A 19,294-nucleotide genomic window follows, 5' to 3' on the forward strand; every position below is an offset into this window, starting at 1 on the left:
ATTACTGACTTGGATCTATCAGCCCAAATTACAGAGGCTATTTCTTAATAATTAAATAATTAGTTCTAGAAATTTTCTAGAACTAATTATTCTAGGAATATTATTTTCTAGAAATTATTTTCTAGAAATTAGCTCTAGAAATCTGGAGGTACTAGGGAATCTAGCCTGTTTTCCTTGGCTGGAATGGATCCTAGTCCTGGAATTCAGTTAGGGCTGTTTAAGTGTGTATCAAGGTCTCAAATGAACCTCAGGAATGCAGTGTCTGTACCAGTAGGTAACAACAGATCGCACTGAGTATTTCCTCTGCATTCAGTCACATTAATTATATTTTATCTATATTTTACTTGTGTGGGGACATTGTCAGAAACACCTGGGATGATGAGGTGTGAAATGATGAGGTGTGAGGATGACTGCTCTGGGAAATTGCAACCATCCTTAATGTACCAATTTAAATTCAAGACTTGTCATGAGAAATGATTCAGCAGGTTTCTTTTTTGTTCCTGCTCCCTTTGTCCAGACTGACTCAACTTCCTGCCCTATTTATGAAAGAATTGTAACCACTAAAACAGCTGTAGATGAACTTCTTACAGGCACAGGCGCCTCTTACGTGTTTGGGGATTTTTTGGGTTTGTGATTTTTTGGTGGGTTTTGTTTCACTTTGTTTTGCTTTTTGTCTTCTCTTACGTATTTTTTCACCACTGTAGTGGCAGTTCCACTTCCTAAAATAATCTTCTCCCTTTTCCATCATAATGATAAACCCACTAATTTTCTAATATGCCTTTAGAGCACTTAGAAATGTTCAAAGCACGTCTTGCTGGTTAATGGCATCTGCAGCTGTTCCTTTTTTCACTGCAGTGTGTCTTGTCTTGGATAACATTGCCAGAACAGATTTTTTCCATAGATAACACAAAAGAGATGTGAAAGAATTTTGATATGGCCTCAAGCATTTTAGTTATGGGAACATTGTAGCAGAAGTGAGTCTTAAATATTCCAGGTTGGACAGGGCTGGGATGGTGGGAGGTGTCCCTGCCCATGGCAGGGGTGGCACTGGCTTATCTTTAAGGTCCTTTCCAAGCTTGGACTTCTGTGATTCTAGGTAAAAGCTATTTATTAATTATAAGTAGTATTTAATTGCTTGTCTTTAGACTCTCTTTAGGCCACTGTAGTAGTTTATAGGCCAGGCTTCAGTTCCCTTTTTTATGGTCCCACCAATAGTTTGGATTTCAAATGTCCTTTTCCTTCTTTGCAGCCAGAGCTGAAGTAGTGGCTGAGTGGCAGCAGAGCGCTGACAGGTGTCACAGCTCCTGAGGTGCCATCTCAGATGTGTGGAATATGCTACATCAAGTGGCAGCAGGTTTCCAGTGGGTGAAGGTGAGTCCTGCATCCAGCCCTGTGATCTCCTCAGGGATGTCCATGGCTGGCACCTTGTTTCTGTAGTGTCTACAGTGTTTGTGCAGTATGGGGAACATTTCTGCAGGCACTGATCCCTCAGAGAGTTTAACCAGAGCTCCTGATAGCTGTCAGCTGTAGGACACAGACCATCCTTCTACCTCTGTACAGCACAGTTTGATAAGGGACATGTTTTGAATCCCTTTTGTTGAATTTCTTGTTTTAAACATCAGAGTATCACTTGAAAACTCACAGCAGTGGAACGCTGAAGAACAGGAATGTAAGAATTTTTCTGATATTTAGGTTTACAGCTGGAAGTGATCAGTCAAACAGGTTCATACTTTCCTTATTCTAGTGAGTGATTAATTCCACATTTGGACTCTTTCTCTGATATTTTGTGCAATACTGTTGAGCTCAGTATAACTGCTCAGACTTGGGTTAGGAAAGTCACTTCATGGTGACCCTTAGGCTTCAGAGCAGGTGGAAAGTGTGCAAGTGTAGAGTTTAGGAAACTAGAAGTAAAACTAGTTGGATCTGCTGCTCTGATGCCTTTAATTGTTCAAATGTCTGTGACTTTCAGTTGTGCTGTTGCTGCAATTCCACAGAGGTGAGAATTGCTCATTTACAGGAGTGTCCATTGTTTGTTTCTAAGTTTAACACACAAACAGATTGGGTGTAATAGATAATAAATATCTAAACACTGTCATTTATACAGAATCAAAGGCACGAGCCCACCTGAATCGTGTGGGATAAAAAGTACAGTGCCAGAATATAAAAGTTCTTTGTCTTGCTGACTCATTCACACTTTCTACATTCCATTCACTCAGGTCCTGCTTGACAGATGCTTAATTTCAGTGAAAATCCTTTAAATGACAATTATCTGATTTCTGGCAGCCAAATGAACCAACACTTCAACATCCTTGTGAGCAGCTCTATGGGCTGTGTGTGTGCTGTCCTCAGGTCTGGGGAGGGGACAGCAGCAGCCAGGCTGGGTGACACCAGCAGCACGGGGCTGAATTAACTCTGAGCAATGCAGGGCAGATTCTGGTCCTGTTTGAACACAAAAGCCACAACTGCAAACAGTGCTCAGCTCTTGTTCAAATCCAGTTTCTCAACAGAACGATTCTAAAGAGGGTTTGGTTTGAGGACATCCTGACTAGGTTTCAAATGCATTCCTGGGCATTAAGAAGACATAGAGAAAATACCTGAAATTAGTTCTGCATGTCTCTGCTCCGTGCACAGTTACATGAATTTTCTCACCACTGTTTTGCCTCATTTGGTATTTTCTAATATCTCATCTCAACTAATATGGTTTAGTTCAGGCCCCTTTTTACTCCACTTGTTCTTGACTTCAGAGCTACTTCCAAACAGACTTAATTTTTAGAAATTAAAGGACTGCGAGTGTTGTAGTGTGCTGTTAAGTTCCTTGTGTTATTCCCCCAATTTATGTATTGTTCTCCCCTATCATGTGTAAAATAGTTTCGTTCCCCCAGTTTTTCCCGCCACTGCTAGCCTGTCAGCTAAGTTGCTATAGTAACCGCTATTCATAGTTGCCGATATGTAATTGCTCCTCCCCTAGTTTCCCTTATAAGTGAAAGTTGTCTCCTCCCTGGGTACAGTCAATCACCCCCTTTCTCCTCCCAGGTTTCGAGAACCTTCTCCTCTCTGGAGATGGTAGCTGGCTGAGGTCCCAAGACACCTCCTTTACCTTTTGATTATTGGTCTCCATGGAGTGTCAGTTCTGTGAAGTTCATCCCCTCACCTTTCCCGATTCGTTCCGCCTGTACCCACCCCCCTCCTTTATAATCCTGTTTCACCCCCTATTGAGAAAACTTTTTCCCGGTTGGTTTCCCTGCGTTTAGATCCCGCAACACCTTCAATAAACCGATGTTTAACCCCCGGGAAATAGTCAGCTCCGTTCCTCCCCAATACCAGCGGTGTAAGCCAGTCCGCAGCCAGCACAGCCCGAAGCCATCAGACGCCGAAGAGTGCTGGCCAAGAATTGCAGAGAGGCGTCGGCCTTTCGCCCTCAGCTAGTCGGACTCTAAACTTCGGGCCACTTACGCCCCCCTCTGCATGTGAGGAATAGGCTTAAAGGAAAACAGCCCACCACTCTCACTGGAGTGTGAGATAAGTGAGCTTTAACTGGGTCCCTACCCAAGTTTTATCTGACAAAGTGTTGTCTTTTTTTTCATGGACCTCTTTGCATTTCAGAATTAAAGCAAATAATTTGTGAAAGAAAGCTTCCTGCAGAGAGACTGTGGGATGTTCCCTCTGCTTGGAGTGTGAAGTGTCTCCCTGCAAATGAGGAGGAACAAGAGCTGCTTTTGTTGATTATCATGTAAACCTGTGACTCCATATGCTTCCTAAATTCTCTTCCCTTCTTTTGAAGGATCTTTCTTAAATTACTTCCAGCTGTGCCTATTCAGGAATGCAAATTTCCTGTTACGGTATCTGGATAATGACAAGAGTTGAGAAGGTAAAATATTCATGTTGAACTATTGTTCATGGAACAAAGAGCAGCGGGGCAGACAGCAAGGCCCTGCTGAGCTGCTGGGGGCTGTGACACAGCCTTGGCTCAGTCACTGCAGAAGGTGACCAGGGAGCTACAGGAACTGGGAATATCCTGACTGGACATTTCTTCCTGTGCTGCATGGATTTTCTATACTGAATTTCAAGAGAGATTGAGGATAAGCACAACAGATACACTTCTCTATGATTATATTATTCTGTAAAGCATCCCACAGGAATAAAGGGTCCTCAGGACCCCAAAGAACAATACTCTCATAGAATCATAAAATCAGGGAATCCCAGAATGAGTTGGGCTGGAAGGGACATTAAATCCCACCCAGTGCCACTCCCAGGCATGGCAGGGACACCTCCCACTGTCCCAGGCTGCTCCAGCCCCAGTGTCCAGCCTGGCCTTGGGCACTGCCAGGGATCCAGGGGCAGCCCCAGCTGCTCTGGGCACCCTGTGCCAGGGCCTGCCCACCCTGCCAGGAACAATTCCTCATGCCCAATACCTGACTGAATTTCCCCCTGTCAGTGTGAGGCCCCTGCCCCTGGCACTGCAGCTCCTGGTGCAGAGCCCCTCTCCAGCCCCTCTCTCTCCCTGCAGCCCCCTCAGGTCCTGGAAGGCTGTGATGAGTTCCTCAGATGGGATGAGAAACTGAAGTTCACTTCCTAAATCCATAAATTAGTGCTGTATAATGCATACTTTGCCTCTTTCATATGTAATATTTCATTCTTATCTAGAAAGACCATAATGGGAAAACCAGGCAGTTCACAATGCACAGAGGACATCTTGGAATGAAATTCCTCTATAGTTTTGTTTTTGCACAGATGGCACGTGGAAAGAAAATTAATTTTCCTTTGGAATCCCTGTCCTGCATGTTGAACCCAGCCTACAAGTCAGAGTGTGCCCTCTCCAGGTGCCTTTTATCCTGTCTCACATCTTCACTTCGCTTCTCTACAAATATCCACTTCTGTAGGTTTTTAAAACCTGAATTTTGAATTCTCAGTGTCAGCCCACAGAACAGACACTCAGTGTACCTGCAGGATTAGCTCGTTACATGTATTTTAGGATGGATATTACTAATCTAAATGAAACAGGCTCACATGTGAGGGCAAAAGCTTTGATTTCAGTAGGATGACACTCCAAAGTACAGGGAAACTCCAGCTGGCTCTTAAAGAAATGCCTGAGAGTGAACTGTTAAGAAGAGTAAAGTGTCATTTCACATAGTCTGTGCAATGAGATGGAGTCTGAATTTATTACTTCTGCCTTTTTGGTTCTCTTCAAGACATTGCTTGAGCTGAAAAACCTTTGGAAACATTATTGGGATAATTATAAGGCCTATTCTGGTTAAACAGATACCAAAGATGAATGCTTATTTTGTTAGAAATTGCAATGGTTTCAAAGACATCAAGTGGGGAAATACATTGACACTGTCCTGTGTCTTATGGTCTCAGTACTTACTAACATGGACATTTCAGGTTTTCCTATCTACTTTTTAATAGAAAATTATTTCCATGTTGCCTTGAAAGAATCTTCAGTGTAGAAGAATGCTGAAATGAGTGATTTGTTTTTGGAAACAATGAACATATACCTGAGCTGAAATTCAGTTTTTCGTGGCAAAAAAGTTTGTTCCTTGTTGAATCCTGAAACAACTGAGTCATCAGAGACTCATCCCTGCATTTTCCAGCTTTCTGAGGAATCCCAGCCATGTCTGGGCTGCAGGGGGAAGCTCTGGAGCAGGATCTGGAGCAGCCTGGCTGGGCTAAGGAATGGGAAACTCCAAAATTCCCCCAGGATGAGATTCCCTAAGGAATCTGCACTGCACAAGCTGCAGAGATTGGTCAGCAGAGGAGAAGGCCATTAAAAGATTGATCCATTGACTGAAAAACTCCCCAAAACTCTAATAATTTCTGAGTCAAAATAACCTCAAATACTTGGAAATTGTGCTCCAATAAAATGAACTGGTAAAAGTTCCACAGCTGCTTCAAAGGAGAAAAGTGGGAATTAAAAGCAAAAATGGAGTCTTTCTGAAACAATTTTAATGGGAATTTGTGGATAAAATTGTTGTCAGCTTTAACAATAAATACATAAATATACAGTGTGTATGTATACACATGTATACCTATATACATATATCTCTGTGTATATATATATATCCATATATATGTATGTGTATGTAGATATAGATATAGATATAAATATAGATATAGATATAGATATAGATTAGATATAGATATATAGTTGCTCACTTTGTGTTTTAATAGTGATGGTGAGGAGGAGAATAATAGCATATTTAAAATTTATACTATAGTGTCCCCAAGAAAAAAATACATGGCAGGGCTAGAAAAATAAACCCAAGAGAAGAGTAAATAGCATGCCCTTCACATATATATTGCATATGAAAAGATGGCTGTGCACTCAGCCTTTCAGGGTTTCATATGCAGTAAAAACTATTTGAATTCTGCTCAGATGTTAGTTTGCTGTCTCAAAAATTGACATATTCTGTATGCCATAAAATAAATCACAATTTAGTGTATTTAATTCTTTTGAGGTATTTAACCCAGCCAATTACTACGTTGTTAGTCACAGTTGAAGAAAAACTTCTTAAGAATGTATCTTGCAGGAACACTTGCTGATATAACCATGCAGCAGATGCAGTTTCTGTGCCTTTCCTCATCTGTATAAACACTAATAAAGACACACAAGTAGTGATTGGTAAAATCTAATGTAATGCAAAGGTTTTTCCCTCTCCATTCCTGACAACCTGCATTTGCAAGCACTCAGTTACTTTTATTTTAAAATGGCTTTTCAATTACATTCTGCTGCTGTAGGGGAAAGCTTTTTGACAAAGGCATGACATAAACCATTTCTACTGCAGGTCCATCATAGCTTCCACAGCTAAACTAGACTGGACAGTTCATTAAAAAGAAAAATTAATAGTACAAGGTTGTAGGGAAACAATAACAGATTATGACTGGCCTGTGGCAGCCCACTGAATTCATGTAGTGGAATAAAAATGATTCCCTTGTCTCATAAATGAAGGTTTGTTCCAAGGTTTTAGGTGAAGTCTCTCCTGTTCTTTTACAGGAAAAAGCTGTCCAGTTTCTGGTCTATAAAAGCAATACTTGTAATCACTGCAGGAGAATAATGTGGATTTTTTGGGATAGAAAGCACCCATTTGCTAATCATTGAATATATAATAATAATCATAATGTCAAAGAGAATGGCATAGAATACAACATACTAAACAGATACCTTAAAACAAAAAAGTAGCTCTCTCAGGGCTGGTCAGGGGGAGGAGGGACAAAATCAGAATGGAGTCAGGACTTGATCCTATTGTTATTTATCTAAGGTAGTAACTGCTGTAGACCAGGTTAAATTTGCTAAGTTCAGTGTGCCAAAGCCAAAGTGTTTGTGATTCCATAGCAGTGCTTTCAGGTCTGCTGCTGCTCCCTGTGTAGCATCATGTGTGATTTCTCTCTTGCTTGGGGCTGTTCTTAAACTTGGTTTAACTTGTTCTCTGACTTGGTGCAACCAACTCCTAAAGCCTCCCTCTAGATGGGAGTGCATATTTTCCCCAATTTCCTCAGGGTTCTGTGGCTCAGATTTTCTGTATAATTCTGGTATGTGTGGCAAGCAGACAGACTCAGACTTTAATGCTGTAATCCGAGTTTCATTATATTGATGCCATAAATTCCTGTCTCAGAAGATATTTCAAAGAATATGGGCTCTGGGATGCATTACCCGTTTCTTTTGGCCAGTAGCCACAGCCTCCTAATGAATTCAATGGGATAATGGGAGAGGCCAGGAAAGGGGAAGTCTGAGCCAACATAACATTTGGAATCAAAAGCAGGACTGACCCTGAAGGGTATTTTCTGGTTCTGTTTATGAACACAGTCTTCTTTTAGAAACAACAGCCTAAAGTCCTGAATATTCATGGTCATGGGGTCTGACCCCCTGTACTTTTGCAGCTTTTCCCCTTCTTTTACAGGAGAACTTGGCCATTTGGCCTCCAGCTCTCCCATCTCTCCCCCCAAAAGAGAGAGCAGATTACATAAGCTGCACAGCCTGGCCACTGTCAGAGGCCTCCTGGCCCTCCTGGCTGGGGTCCGTGCCATCAGCTGCATTTTGTGAACCAGGGTGTCACTGAAGCAAAAATAACCAACCAAGCCAAAGGCTCTGCCTTGACCTCCTGAGCTGTTCCCATACTTTCTTACTGCAGGCAACATGTGTGACTTGCAGCATGCTGGGTAGAAGACATTCCCTGTTTATTCCAGAAAACGTGCTCACACAAACATGTAGCACTCGCTAATGAGCTGTTCATCCCAAGGCTGGGAGCCAGCTGCAGCCTTCCCTGCTCTGCTGGCCTGTTCATGAGCCCAAGGTGCCAGCTGTGCCTCCTGTCCCCCTCTGCCATGTGTGAGGCCCAGGAGAGAGCAGCCCCATCCCAGAACGGGCTCACCCCTAGGACAGCTCAGCAAAGACTGTGCTGGGCTCTCTGCCAGTAAAGCCCCTGTGACCCCCTGGTTATCACCCCTCTGCTGCTCCCAGCCTTAGCACAATGACCCAAAACTGTGTGGCCAACAAATGGAATGCCCACTGTGACCGTGGTCACAAGGGTTTTGAGGATGAGAGAGAGACGAAAATGTTGACTCTATGATCAGAAGGCTTGATTTATTATTTTATGATATATATATAACATTATAACTATACTAAAAGGAATAGAGAGAAAAGTTCTCAGAAGGCTAGCTAAGCTAAAAATAGAAAAGAATGAATAACAAAGGGCTGTGTCTCAGCAGAGAGCAAGAGCAGCTCTGCCGTGAGTGGTCAGTAAATCCAAACATCCACAGGAGACCAATCACAGATCCTCCTGTTGCATTCCACAGCAGCAGATAACCATTGTTTACATTTGTTGCTGAAACTTCTCAGCTTCAGCAGGAAAAATCCTAAGAAAGGATTTTAATGAAAAGATGTCTGCGACAGACCACTTTTCTCCTTGTTGGTTTGTAGTCATTTGATTTGTTTTGTATTTAACAAATACAGAGATAATTAATTGTTTAAGTGGGAAAACTTTCCAGCAAAGAATAGAATGGTAATGACTTTTTAACAGCTGTCAAAAGCACTCTCCCAAGCAGGGGCTGGTGCTCTCTTGGGTTAGGGTTATCCAGGTTCCCTGTGCTCCCCAGTGCTGTTCCCTGTGTTTCCTCTGCTCACACAAGGCTCACACATTGCCCTTTGCCCAGCTGTGTGCTCTGCCTCTGAGCAGCTGTGGAATTACATCCAGGTCTCAGTGCAGGGTCCTTCAAGTCTCCATCAGTTTAATCTGCTGCAGCTTGTTGAGCTCATCTAACCCAAAAGAACAGGAATTCAAAGCCAAGAATATTCTGTTGGCCTAAATTCTGAAGAGTCTAACCAGAGGATTGTCAGTTCTGCCACACTGAGCTCTTATACAAGTTATGTACAGTTAAAAGTGATGCAGAGGAGCCTCCCAGTCCCTGCCTTTTCCTGATGGAGAGGAACCATCAGCTGCCCCAGGCAGAGCTATTGAGGCATTGGGGGCAGGACCTTATCCCAGAGAGCTCTGGGATGGATCCTTCTCCTGGACCCAGAGCCATTGCTCTGTTTCTAACACGTTATTTTTCCAGTCAGTGTTAAATTTGCAAACCTGCTCCTCAGGCTGCACTTTTCCCTGGGCTCTGTAGGGCAGCCCATGTTGCTGTGAAAGGTGATTTTCTGGGTGTTGGACAGCCCCCTCTTCTCCCTGTGCTGCCTCTGAGCTTTGTGCAGCTCCCAGGCTCAGTGATTCCACGGCTGAGCCCTGGGCAGCAGTTTCCAGCCCCACCATCCTCCAATTTTCACATCTCCTCTTTCCTCCTGTGCTGTTTCCTGGCTGCACAAGTAGTTCACTGTGTATGGACCAGTGCATTATTATTTTTACCCTTTCATTTCAAACATACACATAAACCCACTGTGTTACAGCACAGAGTCATCCTGAGTGAAGCAATAAGCCCAAGCAAATCAGGCAATTACCCTTTGGTCCTTAAATAACTTCTTACAGCCAAATAAATTAACCAAATTAATAAAACCAAGGCCTGGGCAGGCCAAAAGTGGTACTGATGCTGCCTAAGAATCCAGCTGGGTCCTGCTGCCTGTGCTGGCAGCTCACTCCAGCTTGGGCATGTCACAAGCAACGGTGACACTGTCCTAAGGGCTTACAAGGCACTGAAATTTTAACAAGTTCACATTAACATGTGGAAAATTATGTTTTACACTATTTATTTAAGCCCCATTATTAAATAAGCATTTATAAACACTCCTATTGGCAATCTCATTGTTACACCATCATTCGTGTCACGTATCATGGCTGGGTTTAGTTCAAGCTGTGTTTACAAACATCGTTCAAGTGCCTGTGCATGGCCTCTGTAATTATTCTTCCTGCTTGTAATATGGATTTGCCATTCCTTGGGTCTGATTCTAAGCTCACTTGCTGAAGCTTAAGCCAGAAGTGGTTCACAAAATTTGCATGAAGAGTTCAAAAAAAAAAAATAAAATATCATGTTAAGCTTTTTATAGCAATGTTTACCCTGTCAGCCATCCATTGGAACAAGAAATATGTCTGTCTGCTCAGAAAGATGTTCCCTCTTCTTGGATGAGTCCCCAGATCCAGTTTCTCCAGCTGGTGCCTGTCTGGTGCTTTATTCCCTCTGACCACTGGATATCCAGGAAGCTATTTCTTACTGTCCTTTTGCTCACCCTTGTGAGTTTTTAAGTTGGAAACACGGTCTTCAGTGTGGTGAGAAAGTAGAGGTTCAGCCTGCAGACAAGCAACGGGTCACTGCCCTTGGGTGGGATCTGGTAAAGATCCATAAAGAATTTCAGATACTGATCCACGTGGGTTATCCTTATGCAATATTATCTCATATACCAGAGAGATTTAAAGGAAAAGGAGGATGGGTGTTTCAGCATCACACATAAAGGAAAACATAGCCAAGGAATTAAAAGAAAAGCTTTAAATGGAAAGCTCCATGTTCTTTGCAATGTGAACAATACTAGCAAGCACCAGAATTTAATTCTATGAAATCTGAGGTACCAGACTAAGCCAGAGAACAAGGTGAGAGTTAGCTAAGCTTGTTCTAAAATCAGTGCTGCTTATCAGATGAATGCCAAATTCCCACAAATTAAAGGGAATCCCTAGCAAAGGTAAAAGAATTTATTCTGGAAAAAAAAACCCACCTCAAAAACTCATGAGATGCTGGACATGCTACACCTAGTAATTTTAGCCTGGTCTGGAGCCAAAGCCAAAGCACAGCTGGAACATAAAGTTATACATTTGAAACTCTGGAGCTGTGAAAGCCTCATTTGCCTCTGCCAGGGCAGGTCAGATTCCCAGAGAGGCGAGGCATTGGAGCTGATGGATGGGCACACACAGAACCCCCCCAGCTGCAGCAGCCCAGCCCCAACGGCTCCAACATGATGGATTAAGGGACTGCTCCATTTTGTGCCCTCCTCTGGATCATCAGTCCTGGGCTCTCCATCCCCTTCATCTTGTTCACCATCCACTTGCTTTAACACTGCAATTTGGCCTTCCAGTTCTCACCAGCCCTCTTGGGCTTAATACATTGAATTGAAAAGCTTTCTATTGACACAACTTCCATTTTCTTTCCCTCTGCACTCCCAGGACTGTCAGCAGTCATTTAAGCTTGGTGCTTACTTCAGTTGGGAAGTTGACATTTCCTTTAAAAAAGCTAAAAAGGTCCAAAGTTTTTAAGTATTCCATCCTTCTTCCAATAAATGTAGCAAGCACCAATGTTTCTAGAAAGATTATGTTTGGTGACAGACTCTCTCATCTCTCTTTAACCTAATAGTTCCTTTTCCAGAAAAAAACCCAATGTAATTACTGCAAGAGCAATTTATTTAATTACTGTTATGGGAGACTTCAAAGGAAATTGGTTGGATTAAAATAGTGATATCACCCTGGCAACATTTTGAAAAGAACATTTTGGTAGAAAATATGCTGAATGTAAGGGCATGTTTAATGTGGAGGAAAAAAATGCCTAATTCTGTTCTGGTGAATGGAGCTTTCAGCATTTTTATATGTATATTTGTACATGCATGGCATTTTTTTAATTATAGGTTTTTTGATTTATTTCACTTCTATAAATGTAAATTTTTCCCTTCTACTTGCCTCATATTGAGGTCATTTCATCAAAAAATGAAACTGTTCTCAATCCAGCAGTCCTACCAAATGTAAGATTTTCCTCATTCTTTTTCCCAAACTCATTTTTAAGGGCACTTCAGGCATTTTCATTGATGAGAAAATTGTTATTGATGTGGAAGGTGAAGCTCCACCTGCCTGGACATAGGTTCATTCCCACTCCAGTAGTTCCATGACCTCCTGTTGGTTGAGGAAGACTTTGCTCTGGTGCAGAAATGAGGTTGGTGTTCCAGGACCTGCAAATACCCCCCCCAGACCTGGTTATTGCACTTTTAAGGCCAAGGCTTGCCCCTGGCACCAGAGTAAGTGTGACAAAAGGTATTTAAAGCCTCAAAACCCCTGATGGACTTCCAAAATACATCTAATGAAGTTGATTCATCGATTCAGCTATGAATATCACTAAGTTAATTTTTTAAATGCCCATTTTTGGCCAATTTCCCATGACAAACTTTGTGAAATATCAGTTCAGGTATTTAAAATTTGCCTTTTCTGCATGGTAACAATGACACCAAACATCATTCCAGCTAAAGCAAGGCACTGCCTTAAATCTGTTGTTGCTACTGGTTCTGTCCCAGGTACAGAAATGAAATGTTTTGCCACCATCATTTGTAATTATAGGTCAGAAATAGTGGCAAGCCAGGTCTGGGATGTGTTTGTGGTTCATGTGAACAGTTAAAAGATGTGATGAACAGGTTTAATTCAGAATGAGTTATGCCTATGAAAAATATGCTGAATCATTTGCCCTTTTTTTTTTAATGGGTCAGTTGAATGAAAACCAAATTTTAATTGCAAGCTGACACCAGTCTGTCTTTTTTGTGCAATTATTGTATTTATTTGTATGCTTAGCATCTCTTTGCATCATCCTAGCACCTGTTGCTGGACTTTTGGGTTTGCAATAAAAAGTTGGGAATTTTGCCTTAGTTCTTACAGCCTGTGAACCCTAAAAATCCATATAATTCCTCTGATTTGTGCTCAGAGCAGATCAGGAAGCCAAAAGGAAGTTGTTTTAATGAAGATGGTGTTTTCTTGAGTTTGTGTACTTGGGGTTTCTTAGGTTAAATGGAAATATTCTGTGGTGACTAATTACAACAAGGCATCTCAGGAAAGAGTCATGCAAACATTGTTTTAATTATAATCTTGTGATTTAATAGCTTGCAAATAATAATAGAAATGTGAAGATTTGGTCTTTTCAGCTGTAGCCTCCCATTAGGTATTTAAACAGTGATGGTCTCCTTTATTAGTGCCACTGAGGCTGCTTTGGGAATGTGTTTGAATATTCTGAGGTTGTTATCTCATACTTCTGAGCCAAAATTGGTCTCCTCACAGACAATCTCTGCCTAGGCAAAAATTAATTATTGATTCAATTTTTCATTCAGAAGTCTCAAAGTGGCTTTTATGCTCTTTGTGGAAGAAATCTACGCTAAACTGGAATAGTTAAGCAAGCTATCAAAAGAAGAACCTTCCATGGGCATGGCTAAAGTATTCGAGCTCTTCCTTCCACAGCTCCCAGAAAGCTGGGGACAGGAGAAGGCTTTTGGCTGCTAATTTAGCTCTCACCTTTCTCTTTTTAGCAAATGTATTTGTAAAGGGAACTCTCAGTAATTCCCTGACTTGTCGAGTTTTAGAAAGATAAATGTTCCAGGGCCTGTAATGTGAGCCTCTCTAAGGAGGGGAAGTCTTTCATCAGGAACTTTCCTGCGTGAGGGAGACCAAACTGGAGGGGACAAGGGGATGGAGGAGTCCAGCAGGATTAAATTCAAAGGGGAAGAATGTTTTGTGGAGGAACACACTGGCCACACAAAGACCACCCAGCATGCTTTAGTAGTCTGGCTTTTGGGCAGCACTGCTGAAGCTGCCTCTGGAAATGAAGCTGTAAGTGCAGAACCACAGGCTGAATTTAGATTTCTGCTCCTGAGGGAGCTGCCAGCCTCTCAGCAAGGGGTTGTGGATCTGAGCAGAAATGGACTGCTGGCTGGAATTCTGTTTGCCTTGGTTTGGGAGCTCAATAGACATGCCTGCAATCATTAGTTTTTGATAGGTTTTCACCCTTTAATCTTGACTTTCTGTCTCATTTCTGGCACAAACCAAAGAGATTATCAGTCACAGCACAAATGCTATTCCGATATGCATACATATCAATTCTTAGGGGGAAAAATATTCAGGGTTGGCTTAGCATGTAAATACAGCATTAGTGGTTGCAAGTAAGTTGACTTTAGTTGTCATTTGTGTCCTCCTCAGGCTGTCACTGATAGCCACTTACATAATAACAAAATGACTGAGACTAGCATGGGCTTGGCTGCAGCCTCGCTGGCCTTGGAGCATCCACAGAATTATGAGAATTCTAGTTTGTCTGAGGAGCACAAGAACACAATTACTATTTAAAATAAACTCTACCAAAAGCTTAGTCATTACTTGAAATGACTCTATCAATCACCATGTTCTTTAATAAGACTGCCTTTCTTATGCTGGTTGTGTTCCTGTAGAGTTTATGCTTAAAACCAGACAGCCTCTGTCACATTTATCTTAAGTGGATCTCCCCAGGGCAGCAAGTAAATGTAAAACTCTGTTTACAGCCATTTTTCATTTCCCAAGCCTTTTAATATCACTCTCTCAGGCTTATTTCTGTGTCATTCACTCCATAATGTACTAAGTTGTCTTCCTGCTTTCCCCTGCTTTATATGAGGTACAGCAAGAGGCAATCTCACCCTTCCCCAACGAGCACAAATTAAATCAGAGCTTGGGGAAAATGCCCTCCTTCCATGATGAATTCAGAGGTGGATGCTGACAGATAGCACATCACACTGTTCAGGGGGTTATTTCTCTTCCTCTTCCCTGCACAATGACTTGTGTTTTCAAAGAGCCATCATTTTCTGGCTTTGTCTATAGTTTTGTAAATCTGAGTCTCAATGCTGTTACAGGAAAATGTGGCTACATTTCAAAAACTCTTCTTTGGAGCAGGTGGGGATTATTGGCTTTAAACATCTCAGTAATCCAATACAGTGCTATAAAACATAATTTAAAAATGCAAAGGATTAAGATTTCCTTTCATAGGATTCTACAGAACTCAGAATAGGATTCTACAAAACTTGCTTAGCATTTTTGAAGCGACTTCTATTGTCAAGATGCAAATCACCAGTTCTGTAAAGATTTCACTTCTGTATTTAGTGCATACAAATCTTGCCATGACCTAGAATTCCTCTGTGGTAAGACACCTCTAGAATCTTGGCTGTTTGCTCACCAAATACAAAGTTATATATAAAGTTATATATACACTTACCTCTGTAGAATTGCAGTCTCAAATTCTAATCCTTTACATTGCAGGGTAAAGCACTCCCATGCAAAACACAGAACATGAACTGGGGGAGTGTGAGGTTCTCATTATTCAGTGCAATAACTAAGAGAATTTTTTTCCCCCAAGTATCTTTAAATATGAAGAATTTCCTTTTCTGGACTAAATACTTTTGTCTCAAAAGACTAATTATGTTTTGTGAATGACACAGAAAACTTCATATTCATTTGCATTCAGTTGAGGGGTTTCTGCTGTTCTCTCCAGTGAGGCCTGGAGTGTGCTCCAGCAACAGGGACCCAGAGCTGCAGAGGGGCTCCCAGGGAGTAACTGCTGCTGCTCTGCTCTGGGATCACACACTGGGAAACATGAAATTTGCCAGCTGCATATACAGCAGCAATGTACAGAGATCAGAGCTCTTTTCATCTAAACAAAACATTTTACATGAGACCAGTGCACATTGGCGTTTATTAAAAAATTCCAGAATGGTTTTGGCTGGAAGGGACCTTAAATCCCACCCAGTGCCAGCCCAGCCATGGCAGGGACACCTCCCACTGTCCCAGGCTGCTCCAGCCCCAGTGTCCAGCCTGGCCTTGGGCACTGCCAGGGATCCAGGGGCAGCCCCAGCTGCTCTGGGCACCCTGTGCCAGGGCCTGCCCACCCTCTCTTGTTCATTTTTTTTCCCCTAATATCTGCTCTAAATCTTCCCTCTGTCAGTTGTCCTGTCATTCCACATTCCTGGTGCCTGTTTCCCAGCACACACAGATGTACATGACCAGACTCTGGGGCTGCTCACAGGCATGGAGTCACTTTGATGCAGAGGGAGTCCTTCAGTTTTTAATTCTCCTGTTTCACACATGGTGAGTGAGGCCCATGGTGCTGGCCCTGAGAGGGAACTGTGCTGGTGCTGTGTCCCAGTGCTGCCCTGGGAGAAGGGGCTCATTTGAGGAACCAAAACTCCATTTCCCAGTGGGATGATTTCCTGACTGGAAATACACAGGAAGCCCTAAACTGCTGGGGTACAGCTGAAGGCTGTTGTTGTCTCATCTCCCAGTTCAGCTGTCCTTTTAAAGGAGGCCTTGCAAATTTTGACACAGCAGAGTTGCACCTCCCTAAATTCTGCTTAAGGGTAAATTCAGCCTGCTTTCTAGTTGCAGTTCTAGTTTCTAGTTGCAGAAAAATGCAATAATCCTCATTTGAGTCTTGTCCAAATTTAGCACACCTGGAATTTAAAATTTCAGCTGTTTTCAGGACTTAAAGGGTTTATTTGAAGAACTGGCTGTGCCATATGTGTCATGCAACTGAATGTGCTGCAAAGCAGATCTTGGTATCATAATGTTATTTTGTGTAAATAAAATGAGGGGCCCTCTTTTGCACAAGTTTTTCATGAAGTCCAAGCTAAAAACTATTCAAAGATTGGTCTGATAATGCAGAACAATTTAAAATCAAAAATTAATGGAGAGAATTAAATTAAATGTGCAAGGTACTGATTCCTGGTGGTTTTTTTCTTGCTTCAGAAACAAGAAGGAAGAGGTTATCAATTTACTTTATTATGTTATTTTCTTGAAATGACTCAAGAGAACAACATTTTGTCAAAGAGGAAAAAAATAAATGTTAAATGTGGGAGACTGTCTGGTTAGGGCTGAATGGCTTTCTGCAACAATAACTTTTATCCTTCAAAAATCCTTTCTTATTAATATGCACCAAATTTCTTGAAAATTGGTAGGCATCAAGCGTTTGCACGGAGAAATCTGCAGGAGGATAAAGATCTGTGGCAGGCTGAGCTCCTCCCACGCTCATCGATGCTCAGGAGAATGAAACCCTTGTGCACAGAACTGTTCCACATCCCTCCCCTCGTGTGTTTCATTAAAACTCCCAGAGTTACCTTTGTGATGTGCCCTAAAGATTAAGCCGTGTGACTCGACTGATTGTTGGATCTGGGGAGGTGCTCCCCACCTGCTTTCCATGGGAGTGCTCCTTTCCAAAGGGACACTGCAGTGTCCAGGGAAGGGACCTTGCAGTGTCCATGGAAGGGACCCTGCAGTGTCCAGGGAAGGGACATTGCAGTGTCCAGGGAAGGGACATTGCAGTGTCCATGGACGGGACCCTGCAGTGTCCAGGGTAGGGACACTGCAGTGTCCAGGGAAGGGACATTGCAGTGTCCAGGGAAGGGACATTGCAGTGTCCATGGACGGGACCCTGCAGTGTCCAGGGTAGGGACCCTGCAGTGTCCAGGGTAGGGACACTGCAGTGTCCAGGGAAGGGACATTGCAGTGTCCAGGGAAGGGACCCTGCAGTGTCCAGGGAAGGGACCCTGCAGAGCACTGAGGTTAAACCATGCAAGGAGAGCCCGGGGCTGCTCAGAACAGCCCCTGTGCCAGAGGCAGGGATCCGTGCAGCTGCTGGGAGCTCTGCAGTGCCACATCCCATGGGGACAGTCCCTGCCCTGCTGGGGACATCACCTGGGCACTGCAGGCCCCTTGCTGCCTCCCAGGGCTCCTCCCGCCGAGCCCCACCTGCACCTCTCTGCCCAAAACTCCGCCACCCTGAGCTCCAGAACTAATATGATCCAATATTTATTCTGTCATTAAAAAGCTATTCATTTCCTTGTCTGATGATAAAATTATGGTAGAATAAATCATTCATCTTTTCAGCTAATTCTAATTACAGCTAAAATCTCATTTAGACTGGGAGTTTGCTATGTTTACTTGATACTTTTGCAAAACATTTCAGAACATAATCATCCATTATTATATTGCAACACTGTGATCTTGGCTGCCTTCTGCCAAGTGTATTCCTGAGAACAATTGCTATTTTAATGCATCATCCAGAAGTTATGGCCTAGACAAATCAGAAAAAATTGTTTAGTCTATTATAATTTGGCATATGGTCATTTAACAGCATACAGGAAATCATCATGAACGCTGGGGATTATTGTTGCTATAAAAATAATGAAAGGAATTTAAAGTTGGCTAGACTTCACTTCCGCCACTGCTCTTGTCATTGAAATCATCTCTGCTGCCTCTTCATTTTTCACTGTTGGTGTCTTGGAGCAGTCATTCAGATCTGTGTGAAGCTGTGGGGAGCACACTGACTTTGCAGAGTGGCTGCTTGCAATATGGTTTCCACGTGGACATGGATATATTATTTTTCAGGTGTTGTGTTCTTGATTGAATTCTCAAATGAACAGCGTATTTCCACTAGGAATATTGATGGGAGTTATTTTCTAGCAGTCTAACAGACTTTTCTTATGTTAAGATTGAAACTGGTGAGGTTTGCATTAACTACAAGCACACAGCACAGCCACGCTGTCTGTGCAGCTAGAAATGCCCAGCAGGCCTGTTCTCACAATTGTTTAGGGACACATTTTATTTCCATGCAGACATTTTGGTATACACCTCCTCATGCAGGCTGTTTTTTAGAGTGTGGACTAGACTTTTAAAATATTTCTCTGTCATGTATGCACCCAATGATATTCAGGGATTTCACCGCACTCATGTACATTGCTAATGAGATCAGGCCTTGTGTGGTGGCTGACTAACTCCTGTTCACCCTTTACCCCTGATAATGCTGTTATTCAATACCAAAATTGCCAACATTCATCTGTATACAGTTCAAAGGTATTAATGGAATTCCTGCTTTTGAGTACAAGTCCCTCTTGGTTCAGCCAGAGCAGTCTGAGACTTCCTTCTCCCCAGGGGCAGCTCTGAGCTCTGCTCAGGCCAGGGCAGCCCCAGGAGTGGCTGGAGCTGGGCCAGGGCAGGCTCAGGCTGCAGAGCAGGGCAAGGTTCTGCTGCCCCCAGAGGGTGCTGGCCCTGCCCAGGCTGCCCAGGGAATGGGCACAGCCCCGAGGCTGCCGCAGCTCCAGGAGCCTTTGGGCACCAGGGAT

At 42.8% G+C, this 19,294-nt stretch overlaps 1 protein-coding gene across 4 annotated transcripts in view; it reads left to right on the plus strand.

The window, feature by feature from the left end:
• The window catches only part of CDH11 (cadherin 11), an 85,336-nt gene that overhangs the window by 40,577 nt on the left and 25,465 nt on the right, over nt 1–19,294 (plus strand). For all 4 annotated transcript variants that reach the window (XM_064723510.1, XM_064723514.1, XM_064723511.1 and 1 more), the window contains exon 2: nt 1,250–1,371. The gene's annotated coding sequence lies outside the window, so the exon portion shown is untranslated. The remainder of the gene's footprint in view (nt 1–1,249; nt 1,372–19,294) is intronic.

Source organism: Zonotrichia leucophrys, chromosome 11, assembly GCF_028769735.1.
Source record: "Zonotrichia leucophrys gambelii isolate GWCS_2022_RI chromosome 11, RI_Zleu_2.0, whole genome shotgun sequence".
Taxonomy (NCBI): domain Eukaryota; kingdom Metazoa; phylum Chordata; class Aves; order Passeriformes; family Passerellidae; genus Zonotrichia; species Zonotrichia leucophrys.